Genomic DNA, 13,799 nt, shown 5'->3' with positions numbered 1-13,799 from the left:
ACGCTGGCCCTTCTCTTCTGCAACGTGCATTCTCCTGATTTCTTTACCTATTCATTTTGGAATCGTCGTCTTATATCTTCGTTTCCAGATCACTGGGCCACACCTCGTTTAATCTCGCGTGATGGACTGAAAAGCTCACTTGGTAGTTCTTAGTTAATAGCCTGTTAAACAACCTTACTTGGTGACTCTACAAAACTAATCATTTTTACTTGTTTTCGCTGATTCTGGCAACATCCCTTGATTTAGTCAACAATGACAACTTTAGATGAGATTTATGAAAAGTATTTGGGATAATGTAACCACACCCAACCTGACGTCTCATCCCGTGTGCAACATATACCGATGTTGCAATAACACCTCAGAAGTTTACAGAATAGCATTTGTTAGTCCGACATGTGAAGTATGATTCTTAACAGATAAACATTATAACGAAACGAAAGTGGTTGCATGAGTATCCTCATATGCAATTTATCTCACATACCATTTGGATTCCACTTTGATTTTCATGCTGCATTTACCCGATCTTATTGCTTACTGATACTGATGACTGTTAAAGCAGAACTTAGGTCTTCATAATTATAGCATTTCCAAGGTAAGGACCCGATGCCAGTTAACATTAAGATAAAATTCCCCTTTAAATGGAATTATGCCGTTAAAGTACGGGCGTTTATATGAAACTCATGGATCTAATATCATGTTATTTAGTCTAATGAAATACATTTCCCAATCAACTTATGTTTACAAATCACTTCATTGCTGTTGAAGGGGGTCTATAGTTAATGGTTTGTTGGTTCGTTATTTGTTATTTTCTTATGACCAATTTCTTATTATCACGTGTTGTTCCATCTATTATATGGAAGATTTATCTGCAGGCCATTAGCCTTCAAGAAGTGAGTCAATTTGAATTTTATTATGGGTAATAATAATAATAATAATAATAATAATAATAATAATAATAATAATAATAATAAACAGCTTTACATGATAAAGCACACTTCCCATTCAAGATAACAGTATGTAGAGCAAGGCTGTTTAAAAGAGCAAATTTCCCCTTTGAAGACTTTATTGTGATGAACATTTGGGTTTATGATGATGCTTCTTCCTCCTCTCCACACGAGCATCTCCCCCTGACCCCTCTGGTAGTTAGTGTTCTGACATCTAGATGGCGATCGAAGATCGCAGATCAAAATGGTAACTGAGGTATGAAAAGGATTTGTGGCATCACAAAATACTCGGATTTTTCCTAGATAGTTACCAGCAAGAAAACAGGACATGTACTTGTATCCACCTTTGCGGCCTGTTTAGAACAAACCCGCTTGGGATACAGTAAAAACATAAAAGACTGTAAATATCATAAAGGTAATGACCCCCAAGAAAAAATATTAGTCCTAAATAACGACCCCCAAACTTTTCTGGGGGTCACTACCTAGGAAAAATCCAGATATTCTAATGGACGAAATTCCTAAACTTCATAAATGTCATTTTTTCAGTCTTGAAACATTGTTCAAATAAATGACAGCTGAAAACATGGAAAGTCAGACAGCATCCGGTGTACTCGTACTTTCACGCCATATTATATCACCTGTGTTGTGATGTATTTAAACAAATAAACATCAAATTCTGTACTGAATCAACAATACTATTAGTAATAACAAAAGGAATGCTATGACCATCCCCATTTGCCTATGTAAGACATTGATAAATTCAAGACAAAAAAAGTATCTCTCTCTCTCTCTCTCTTTCCCCGTAAGTAAGCAACATCCCTCAGCAAAAGCTTTGCCTTCCATTAGCAAACGAACATGAGTTTCATCATTAATCAATCCATCGCCATTCCGAAATTCCTTTCCGGTGAGACGATTCGTAAAATCCAGATAACTGCAACATACACAGATCTTGAGGTTCCCTCACTGATCACTATGAGGAAGTCGTCCATTTTTCTGTGATCTTTGTGGGAATTCAACATAACGTTTTATTTAAAAACCCGATGGCAACATTTCAATTTAGAATAGTATTCAGCATAAATGATCATTTTACAAGAAATAAATAGTAAATTAGGCTCTGAGGTTTACCACAGATCATTTGAATTGCAAGCTGAGCCCAACATGGGGGACATTTGCATGAATGTAGCAATACTTTTTTCAACAGTAGATTGAATCCATTTCAACTTCAATGTAAGCCTCGTAAATTGAGCCTGGAGATAAACTAGTGTTTCTGAGTTCTCAGACTTTATCAGTTTTAGCTTAACTTCGCGTTACACTCAGGGAAACGAGAGTTTTGCAGAACTTCGTAAATTTATTCTTTGGAATAACAAGGAGGAAATTTCATTGAACGAGGAACACTTGAAAATAAAAAGCAAAATAAAAAATAAACTCACAGACTGATGACACACTGAACTATCAAAATGAGTTCCTCTTAGCAATGCTAAACTTATTCAGAAACATTCTTCAAATATCCTATCATAAATAATAAGACGTTTTGTGAAACATACTTTTTAAAGATAGAAATAAATCTCCAATGACAAAGAAGTAAAGAGAAGAAACAAATACAGAGATTTTTTTCGCACAGTTTTTCGTCTTGTTCCTGATGGTGATTGCGGTCTCTCTCTCTGTCTCTCTCTCTCTCTCCTCTTTCTTCTATTTCAAGGCCAAAGATCCAGTGCCTCTGATGATAAAAGCCTCTTAGTCCGGAAGTCTCTGGTGCCAACTCGGACATTTTAGGTTACAGTTTTTTTATTTCTTTTCATATTGAGTATCTCCATAGTTTAGACTATCGAATCCATGTGGATGTGATCATCACACCCTTGGGCAAATTGAAATAATCAAGATGGCGGCCGCAGCTAGAAAAACATAAGATATGTTAATTTCAAGTAGCATAAGTGTTTCTTTTTATTAAAATACTCATAATATATATATATATATATATATATATATAGATATATATATATATTATATATATATATAATTATTACATCTTTTATTATATATTACATTTATAATTATCTATATTTATGTAGATATGTATTAAAATTAATGGAGTGAAGAAGATGCTGACAGGAAAAAAGTTTCCTGGCAATGTACAGGCATTTAGAATTCCCACAGAAGAGCTTCTCCGTTCTGTATTTGCATCCTACCAGATAGAAATCATGGACGGACTCATTGCAGTGCTAGAAAAACTTTCTAAAAAGAGCCGAACTGCCAGATTATGGGTTGACTGCATGATATAACCAGTTATGACAATGATGAAGTTTGATCCGAAGTGAGCGAGAAAATGCCTGGTCACTACATATGCAAGCCAATGAATGAAATGATGCGATTGTTCTTTTGCTGCTGGCCATCAGAAGTATGCAAGATATGGCTTGTATCATCTGCAAAGTATGGAGGCTATGCTTGATATTGTCAAAAAGAGCCTCTTTGAAGGTCAAAATACCATGCACCATATATCTGGCATCTCCAATGGTGTTTGGACAGATATGGCCATTGAAACAACATACATCCGATATGGACATGGTCTGTCAGGTATCATTGGGTTGATATTGAAACCTGAAAGTCTGAAAACCTGGGCCTTCAGTTTTCATATTTACAACAGCCTCGTTACTGATCTGATGGTATGAGAGAAGATGAAGTGCCAGCTCAAACGTGTCACAAGGAACGAATGTGTGAAGGCTCAGAAAGGGGAAAAAAAAAAAATAATAGAAATTCAGTTAGACAGAAGTGGAACAAGCTATCTTGATGAGGGCCTTTTCACTATAGTCACTGGATGTGTACTGAATGACCCTCAGATCAATGTGGACCAATCAGAAGACATAGCCAATGTGAAATGCAAAAGTATGAAAGTGAATGGCCTTTGTCATTTTACAAGACTCTCTCCAAAAACATGACAACCATGGCCATCAGAAAGAAACAGGCGGAGATTGGGGACACTGAAATTTGTGATACAGAAACAATATATGCCCGAGCTATGGGCTTACAATCAGTCCCAGAGTCCTGAATACTTCAGTTCTTCTAAGCCATGAACTAGCATTACATCCAACTTCAATATTTGATAAGTCTGGCATATTAAGGGCAGTTATGGCTAAAGCTAGTTTGAAAAATCCTCTAATGGTTGAAGTGTCACCCAGAAAGATAGAAAGCCACGGCCAGGGAATCCTGGGAGTACGGTGCAAGACTTCGTAGACGCTTTCAGAAGAAACATTCACAGGCACTTGAAATCGTGTGATGTTTACCTTGATAAAGTATTGCTTAAAGTGAGTTGCATTGTATCTAATTAAAGGGAGATATTAATAAAGTGAAATAGCATAAACTGATAAAAAAAGGTACTTCGATAACTGATGCAATATTTCATTGAAATAAGTATATAGGATGACTATTCCTATACCGACATTTGCAAGTTGGCCATCTATACTAAAATGCATTTTGTATGGTTTTAAATGTGATTATATATTATTGCAGGTATATTACAAACAGTATCAAGGAGTCAACACAGAGCCAAAGAGCCCAGGGTACTCCTTACGTTCCAACCCACAGCTTCCACCTCAAAAAGTGCTTTTAACAGTGACCAAGAATAAAATGCAGTTTATTGATCTCATCTGTGAGGACCTGGTGGATCACAAACATCAGTTTCAGAGCAAAGACTTGTTGGGAAGGGAAAGCTTCCTACACTCATAGAGTTGTTCATGGGTAAACCCATTATTCGTCATAATATGCAGTCTTGCAAGAAGAGGCTGATACAGCAGCTAGCTCTTATTCAGCCTCAACGCTCATTTGTTGTAGCAGATGACACAGACATTTTTGTGTTACTTAGTTTTACAGTTCTGCCTTATAAAAGAATTCCCTAGGAAAATTATAGAATCTCACTAGTGCAAGGTATATCATATATTGACATCCAAGCTGTAGTGCAAAGACATGGTTCAATCTCTGTTCAGATTTGTTACCGCAGCTCAATGGGCTCTCAGGAATGGTGACACCGCCGGGGCCTACCTTGGAATTGGGAAACTACTGTATTGAATATCCTAATGTCAGGACAATATCCACGAAGCTATCTTGGAAACGCTGACAAAAACCGGCCTGATATTGTTTCCACAGTGTACAACATTCATGTTGGCGTGCTGCAACCAATCTGGGTGTAAAATTATGAAAGAAGCGCAACACACAGTCTGGGCATCAAAAGTTAGCTGTAGCAATGCAAGTGCACTTAAGTTACAACATTGCCGCCAACAACAGAAGCATTTAGTGAAAATGTTGTATGATGTCACCTGCAAGTGGCAATCCGGAAGAATGCTCTATAATCACAATCTCCAAATCTAGTTCCCACAGACTTTGGATGGCATAAAGAAGATGACTTTTTTTCCTGTTAATGTTCCTCAAGGTGTTAGGCTGGCTCCAGAGGAACTTCTCAAACTTATAAGATGTTCTTGTCATGGAGGAATGCCTTGCAGTACAAAGATGTCTTCTGTGTGTGTTGTGGAGGTGATGAGTGTTGGAACAGTGAACTATTGACTAATGATGACGGGGATGGTGATTCCAGCACATAATGTATAATTTTGTATTTTTGAGAACACATTTTTTTGTTTTTATTATAAGTCACCATTTATATAAAATGTTGCAAAGTATACCCTTCAGTATAATAAGCATACAATTTAGAATTAAGAAAAAATCAAGATGATGGATTGAGGATTGTAATAATGCAAGTTCTGTTTGGCAGCCATCTTGGGCGCCATCTTAAATATCTTAAATTGCCCAAGGGTAAGATGGCCAAACCTACCTGGGTGTGACAACTTTGGACCGTATAGTAAGATAACATGAAGAGAAAAACTATGTCTCCCAGTGTCCCGGTTAGGTAAATTTATGGGGTCCTGCATCCTGACTGTCTCACCTAACGGAAGAGTTCCCCCGAAATGTATTGATGAAAAATCGAGACAGTGAGACGCGCAATGCACAATCACCACCGTTGCCGATTCTTGCGTCGAGAACACACACACACGCGCGCGCACACGCACCACACATATGCACTATTACAATGAGTCTACTGCCACAAACGTAAACACACCACACACATCACAAGCACAAGCTTCGCTCTATTGAGTCTTTCTTTTGTCACTGACATAAACGCTTCACGTTATTTATTTTTCTTCACAAACATGCACACATGTATGTACAGATGTACACTCAAAAGACTTTATACTATTGAAAACACCTACCTAGTACAGGAGCAATAGGGTTCAACATGGAAAAAAAATTGCAGAAAGCTGATTTTTCACATAAGTTATCTGAAACCTTACTAAGTTCGGTGGAATAAAGTTTACCTAAATTAACCTTGAGCTTGCTGAAAAATCCAAGATGGCGGCTGCGATGCGGCTAATTTTCGAAAATACTCCTTTAGCATTGTTTAGTACTTATTAAGCAAGGAACTTTGGTGCGAAAAACTCATATTTAATGTGATTCTTTTTATTCAATGTAAAGTTTACATTTTCTGGCCTTTAAAATCAAAATAAAATGCAAATTTTCACATCACAAATATTGAAATAAACCGAGAAAAAATGCTTTTGGCGTTCATTATAGACACAAGACTCATTCTTAATGTGATTTCTATAATTCAATGTAAAGTTTAACATGTTTTTGGCCTTATAATCCAATAAAATATAAATCTTCACATTATAAATATTGAATTAAGCAATTTTGTTATTTATGCATAGTAGACACATATCTTGTAGTTAATGTGGTTTCTTCTATTCAAAGAGAACTTTACATGTTCCGAGATTTAAAATCCAAATAAAATACAAGAGTTCACAAAATATCTACTGAATCAAGCATAGTATACACAGATTCATATATAATGTGATTTCTTTTATTCAGTGTAACACGTACAAGTTCTTGCCATTAATAACCAAATAAAAAGAATTCAAATCATAAATAATGAATTAATCCAAAAAAATCATATACACGTATTCACAGGTTTCATGGTATTTTCTCATCCTCATCACCATCTGCAGGTCCAGGAATTTGTATACATGTTTTGACCTATGCATGATGAACACATGGTTTTGTGCGAAACATTCCCTGCTTTACGGCACTTACACCTCTTCGCACACCCTCCCTTACATCCACAGGATAATAATAGCAGCACTTGCTCTGGGGCTACAGGCCTATCAGTGAAGACGGGAGTCAGCACGTCACTTTGTAGTACCAACCCCAATTTGTAAGATCTGCTTTCCAGGATTCCCCAGCCACTCTTGTATTGTAAAGTAAGTCCTATATGAATGATACTTAGCTGCTGCAGAGGTTGGGGGGAGGCTCTCTAGCTTAAAATTGCTGCTCATTTTGCTACCTTCTGTGTGTACAATATGTACCGAGAATTGTCAAGAGATGTAGATTTATTACCACTTGTAGAGATTTATAAAAATTTTCCCCAACCCTAGGTATCTCATCATGACTTGAATCACACTTTTTAAATTTATCAAACATGTCACACTGGCTGTGGTTCTCTAAAACTGTAAGTGCTCGTTTCTTTCCAATGCTAAAAAGGGCAGACACCGTATCACATCCGGTGATTGCATGGGCTAGAAGAAATGTGTCAACGGGACTGATGTACAGTACCTCTTGCATACCACTGATCTTATAGACATTATTACGTGAGTACCTCATATATACATTCTTATATGTTACTTGTCAATGAGCATTACTAGTAAATCAGTGTCAGTGCCTACTAGTACCACTGGGCAATCAGTGTGGACCTCTGCATAACTAGTGGTTGTGCTGGTCAGTATGTAATCAGCATCTGCCTCTGCCTGTAGACATTTAACTCTACTTGAGAGCTAAACTTTAACCTCTTCTATTAGCTGTGACTTGTTTGTTCTATTGGCCAAGAATGAACGTTGATTAGTAGTGACTGGATGTTCAAGATCAACAATTATATCTGCAGAGACCGTGTGAAAAAGACTACGCCGGTTCTGCTCTGCAAATTTTGTTGATGTAGCATAACACCCATCAAAACATCATACTGTGCATTTACCAAAGGTGTTTAGTACGTATGATACATATGTGGTACAAACATCACCATATGTGCAACCATCCACATCTGTTGGCCAAGGAACACTTTGCAGTAGATGTCCACCATCAACAATGCAATATGGATTTTGAAGGTCATCACTTAAGATGGGTACAACTGAAGCTTTATGAGACTCTGATACTCCTAAGAGAATTGGAGAGAGAAATGATCTGGGGTGTGCAGCTGATGTTATACTGTGTGATATTGCAAATCCTATGGCATCTGTCCTTGATGAGATGACTAAGTAAACCTTAATAGAAGTTGAGAAACACGTTCTTCCATCTTCTCATAGTTGCTCATCTCCAAAAAATTTGGATACTGGGATTCATCATATATGGTTGTCCTTATTTCATCTTCTATGAGAACTCCAGCCTTGTCGACAATTCTTCAGGTGTTAGTCCAGTATTACTGTAATGTTGTCTCAGTATATTATTGCTCTCATTCAGAAATTTATAAATTGTCTCTTTACCTTGCTCGCACGTAATAATCATTTCATCTTTATACCTATCTTGTAGTTTAGACTTTAGTTTGTCTCGCAGTGTACACTTCACCATCTCCAGAACAATCCTTCAAAAGACCCTCTAATTTCTGTCAAAGTGTATTGGTGGTCCATCGTTGGTTAATCTAATAGCTTCAAACAAAGTTTTGTAAAATCCTACATTTTTCTCTTCATCAACTGACCCTATAGGACGACCTTTAGGCCTTTTTGTGGGATTTTTGCCCTTGTGAAAACTTACCTGACAGTCATGGTGATATTTTACCTCAGCAGCAACTGTATCTCCAATGTTTTGAATACGCACATGTACTTCATTGCCCATTTATCAGAGCATTCTATGCATTTCTCTTGTAATGAGTGGATAAAGTCTTTAGTTCTCGATTCATGTATTTTATCACGTCTCTTAAGAGGTTGTTTTCTTATCATAGAATAGTCAATACACTTTCCACAATACACACTGGTTTCGTAGGTCGAAATCGTCTGTCTGGTACCAGCGAATTGGTGCCTTGTACTCTGAGTTATCTGATTCTCTCTTCCTTTTCATGACATTTTTAGGCAAGAGATAATTCTGTCTACATCTCTTGTGTATTGGAATTGGTAGTACTCTTTTTACTAACAACTGGTCTAACCCACCCTTTATTTCACTGCTGATTGCTAAGACTTTGTCCAATCCCTTTTGACCCATTGCACCCTGATCCATGTCAATGGCTTTATTGCAGAAAACACACATCGGCATCTTTCTTCCATCACTCATACCTTGAAACAAAGAAAAGTTTCTGATTCAAACTAAATCACTGGTTCTTAATTCATAGTTTAAAAATAATTCTCATTCGCAGATAACGAATAATTTGGAAAACAATGCCTTTGGTGCCGAGAGATTGGATATTTAGAGCACAATAAGTTAAGTCTGAATACAATTAGTCTTTACCTAATGTAGTTTATATATATATATAATATATATTATATATATGTTATAAAATACAAAGGTGAGATATTTTGAGCGATTTGGAGATGATACCAGATGAATATAAAGTACCTGAACAGCCTTGTCTGATGAAATGTGGTGTAATCACGAAGGATCTGTGTGGTAGACTAAGTGTCTGGGAACGGCTCACCAGTGAGATACGGGAAGTAGCTTATACAGGTCCAGGACGAGTTCACTTTTCCTCACCACCCCTTGCAATGGGTATCACAGTGTATTAGGGAAAGGGAGGGGGTATGTTTGTTATTGTAGGAGAATTGAGAAAAACAGGAGTTAGTAACGGACTACAAATCATATTTTGAATTGCATAAAATCTCACACCACGTTATTTTGAGGAAATAGATTTTTTTTTATATTAAAGTATGACTAAATGGGTAACATATATCAAATAAATGACATGAAAAATGTTCTTTCCACTGCTTAAAACCTAATTTGTAAAACTTTTCCCCCCATTTTTAGCGTTATTAGTTCAGAAAGTGGGTTCCGTACTAATGGCAGCCATCTTGCACGCCATTTTGAATTACTCAGCAAGCTCAGGGTTAACTTTGGTAAACGTTATGTCATTCAACTGAGGAAGAATTGTAGTACCATCAGTAAAAAAATCAGCTTTCTCGCATTTTTTTTCCAAGTTGCATGTTTTAGGACAACCTAATGCTCCTGAACTATAATCTGTTTGCTTAGATCTGAACTCCCGAGTAAGTAAACCTGAAAGTTCGTTACTGAAAACAACACATTCTGTTAGACTTCTTCTTTCGGCACTCATGGTCTTGGTAGTTGCCACGTCAGTTTAATATATCAGATCAATCAATCGAGAGTTCCTCTTAAGAGACTGCAGCTTTCTGTTGTGAGTGTCATCCCAGTTGTTTTTCTTCCTTTTTTAGGCTGGTGTGTTTGGTATCTCGATTATTAACGAAGAAATAGCTACACTAAATAGAAATATTTATCTCTTTTAAATCAAGTAAATAAGTCATCCGTATTTTAACTCTTTGTTTTAATGCTATCGTAATGAATTAAGGTAATTAGCTAAAATAGCAGTCCTTCGCACCGGAAAAGGCTTCAAACAAATAATATTTTTCACACTTTCAGTACAAATGGCATCTCGCTTGAAATACAAGGGACTTTCATTCCTAACTTTAACTCTGCTACTACTGTTGACAACAGTGCCAAGTTTGCAACTTCAATTTCTTCCTACTTGTCTTGTGCTGTACTTGAAAGATTCCTATTAGATCCCAACGTCGCCTCAGTCTCACTCTTTGTTTTAGTTCGGTAAACATTGTGTAAGAGAAGTTGCTTTTGAGCCACATTTGTTATTGCAAACTAAACAAGAAATGTATCATCTTAGGTATACAGAAAAGATTAAGCAATGAAACAATATGTTTCGCTCCTTTAATGATTAGCAAAAGTTATTAAGGTGACAAATTCACCCAAAGGTTCTCTTCAAACTTTGGTAAAGAAAAGGTCTTTTCACTTCTGCATTTTCGTTCCCTGAAATTCCTTCAAATTTTAATCCTGTTAAACAAGTACTTCCATTCCCACCCATCCTCTCCATCTTCCAGACCCTTTTCAGAGTATCTTTTTTTTTTTAGTTCATATTTCCCACCTCCATCCGGCTGAATAAAATTCGAGGCAGGCCTAAACCAGTGACATTAAAAGCCTCTCAAAAGAGAAAGGGGAAGCAGCTGATGGCGAGCTGTGTCGCGTATCTGTTGGACATTAATATCTAGGATTTTTTTGTAGATGTAACTACAAATTTTGAATCTCGACTACAGACAACAGCCAGTCTATGAGCTCAGTGAGGAAAGTTATATTAGCGCAGCTACACCAGTTGTGTAGCTAAAAAATTCCACAAGATAGTTACAAGAGCACTAAATTTTTTTTTTTTTTTTTTTTTTTGTTTTTTTTTTTTTTTTTTTTTTTTTTTTTTTTTTTTTTTTTTTTTTTTATGCAGCCATCAGAATACATGGGAAATGAAAAGGGCCTCTTCTGCATCGCCTTGATTTTGTCAAGAGTTTCGTGTTGATGCTCGGGATTGCCGCCATTGACAGTTTCCTCATTATTTGAGGAGAATATTCCCGGTTAATGGACGTAATTATAGAAATGATAAAAATGTTAGGAAGTTACTGCTAATCCGCTCCATCAAGGAAACTAAATCAGTCTATGGGTTAAAAAAAATCTGAGCCGATCTAGATTCATGATCAGTCCCCATTTGACCATTGTAACGATCAAAATCTTATTCATGTCGAAATGCCATCGCTCTCAGACGAACCTCCAGAACTTGAAGGAATGTGGAAGAGCTATCCGCTAGATGATTTCCAATAACAATTTAAAAACTCGAAAGTACTAAACCTTATCTCTGGTAGGCATATCTTTGAATCTGTTACATGCCAAGGTTAAAAGCAAATGCTCAACAAACGTATGACTGTTTTGAGAACTATAGATGATATAGATCTGAAACTAGAACTTTTTAATCGCTAATCAGGAAAGATATCAAATGTATTTACTTAGCTTTTCTAGGTTAGTTTGTTCAGTTTTAGTAAATCTTACCTTTCCATGGGGAAATTACAGAAAGTGTAGAAACCCTTTCGCTTTATTGCTAGAAAAGTTTTTCATTCGTTTCAGAGCTGAAAAAAGACATCAAGGCAGAACCTTTGACGGCTTGAGTAGTGAAGCGAATTGCATCAAATCAACTGCTTCAGGGAAGGTTTGTTGTGTGTGACTGTGTGACAAAAGCAAAAAACTTACCAATGACATACAGAACTCGAGTACCTTATAAATTCCAGATAAATTTACTTCAGATCGCAGAACAATAAAAAAAAACTTACCATTAATTTTTCTGCCATTCAGTGTACTGTGTTTCAAACACGCGTTGTCGAAATGAAATCAAGTGTAAATTTTCATCTTCTTGCATCTATCGGTACTTTATAATATATCTTTTATTTCTTTCTATTAAGATAACTTTCCTATATTTCAATTCAGTCAACATTTCTTTCATTATGACATTCATAAGCTGTTTATTTATCTCGTTAAAACTTGTGCATTTTGTAATGTCTATAAATTCAGTGTGCCCATCTTAGAAATAAAATTGGCACGCAGTTCAAAATTTATCATCGTAAACAATGAACGTCTGAATCCCACAGTAACGGATTGCTGAATATATTGTTCGAAAGTCTGTAAACACCAATTGGTGGGAGCAAAATTTTTTTCCCTAACTTTGAGTTTGAACTTCAACCGCGTTAGTGCAGCCCTGAAAGTTTTCATACGCGTTTTCATCGAGAAACTTCTCTTTTATTTTGGTAAGCTGACTGAAAAAAAATAGATAAACCCTTCTATTGTCTTTGAAGTAGTGTACATTTTGGTATGAATTTCTGTAACAAGATTATTCATGTGAACATATTGCATAAATACACATGAGGAAGCCTTTCCACTCACCCCATCTGGAGTTGGTCTGCTATTTCCAATAGAGTTTAGTTGTACTCATAAGTGGATAACTTAGTAAAACATTTGGAAACCTTCAATTTTTGTTATTGGGAGAGGGTCACCTTCCATAGAGATTAAAGGGTACGGACAAGAAATGTTCGTTCTTACATCAGGGAGAATGTAAGACTACTTGGGTAAATAAGCCTCCTTGCAGCGTATGCATTATCTTCAAGTCTTTTATTTCTTGGGACTGGGACTCTGACTCACAGAACATCTTGACGACATCAGCAACTAAGAGATCTTTCTATAAGGATAAATATCACATTGTTGATATTACGTATCTATAAAATTCACATAATTTCATATATGAAAATATTCTGAATAATTGACTGGGTATGTTACCGTTATATCTAATAATGAATAATGAATTTAAATCTAGTTCCAAGTAAACATTTCCTTACTTTCCTGACCAATCAGCACAGTACTAAGTATTCAATCTCTGGGAAATTAATTACGGGAAACCTTACATACAAAGCAAAGCTTCATCATGAGGTCTTTGATGTTAAACAGACTTCGTCTGATGGTCTTCTTTCTAATGACTATTATTGAGAGTTACTTGTCATCGAATCTGCTTTTCACTGGAGGAATCAATCAAAACGTTTTCCCATAGTTTCTTTTAAATATACCGAAAGTACATTTTCGTAATAATTTTTTCCCAGAAAAATTATACTGTAGCAAAAATTTTAAGATATGATTCCTCTTCCAAAGGTCCGTTTATGTTCCGAGTACAACCTTTGTTTTCCAGCTTCAATCATTCCAGCTCTTTAATATTTTAATTTTTGCTGTAGTCCTGTTTGCTTT

Source organism: Macrobrachium nipponense, chromosome 14, assembly GCF_015104395.2.
Source record: "Macrobrachium nipponense isolate FS-2020 chromosome 14, ASM1510439v2, whole genome shotgun sequence".
NCBI lineage: Eukaryota > Metazoa > Arthropoda > Malacostraca > Decapoda > Palaemonidae > Macrobrachium > Macrobrachium nipponense.
This window is presented reverse-complemented; position numbering follows the sequence as displayed.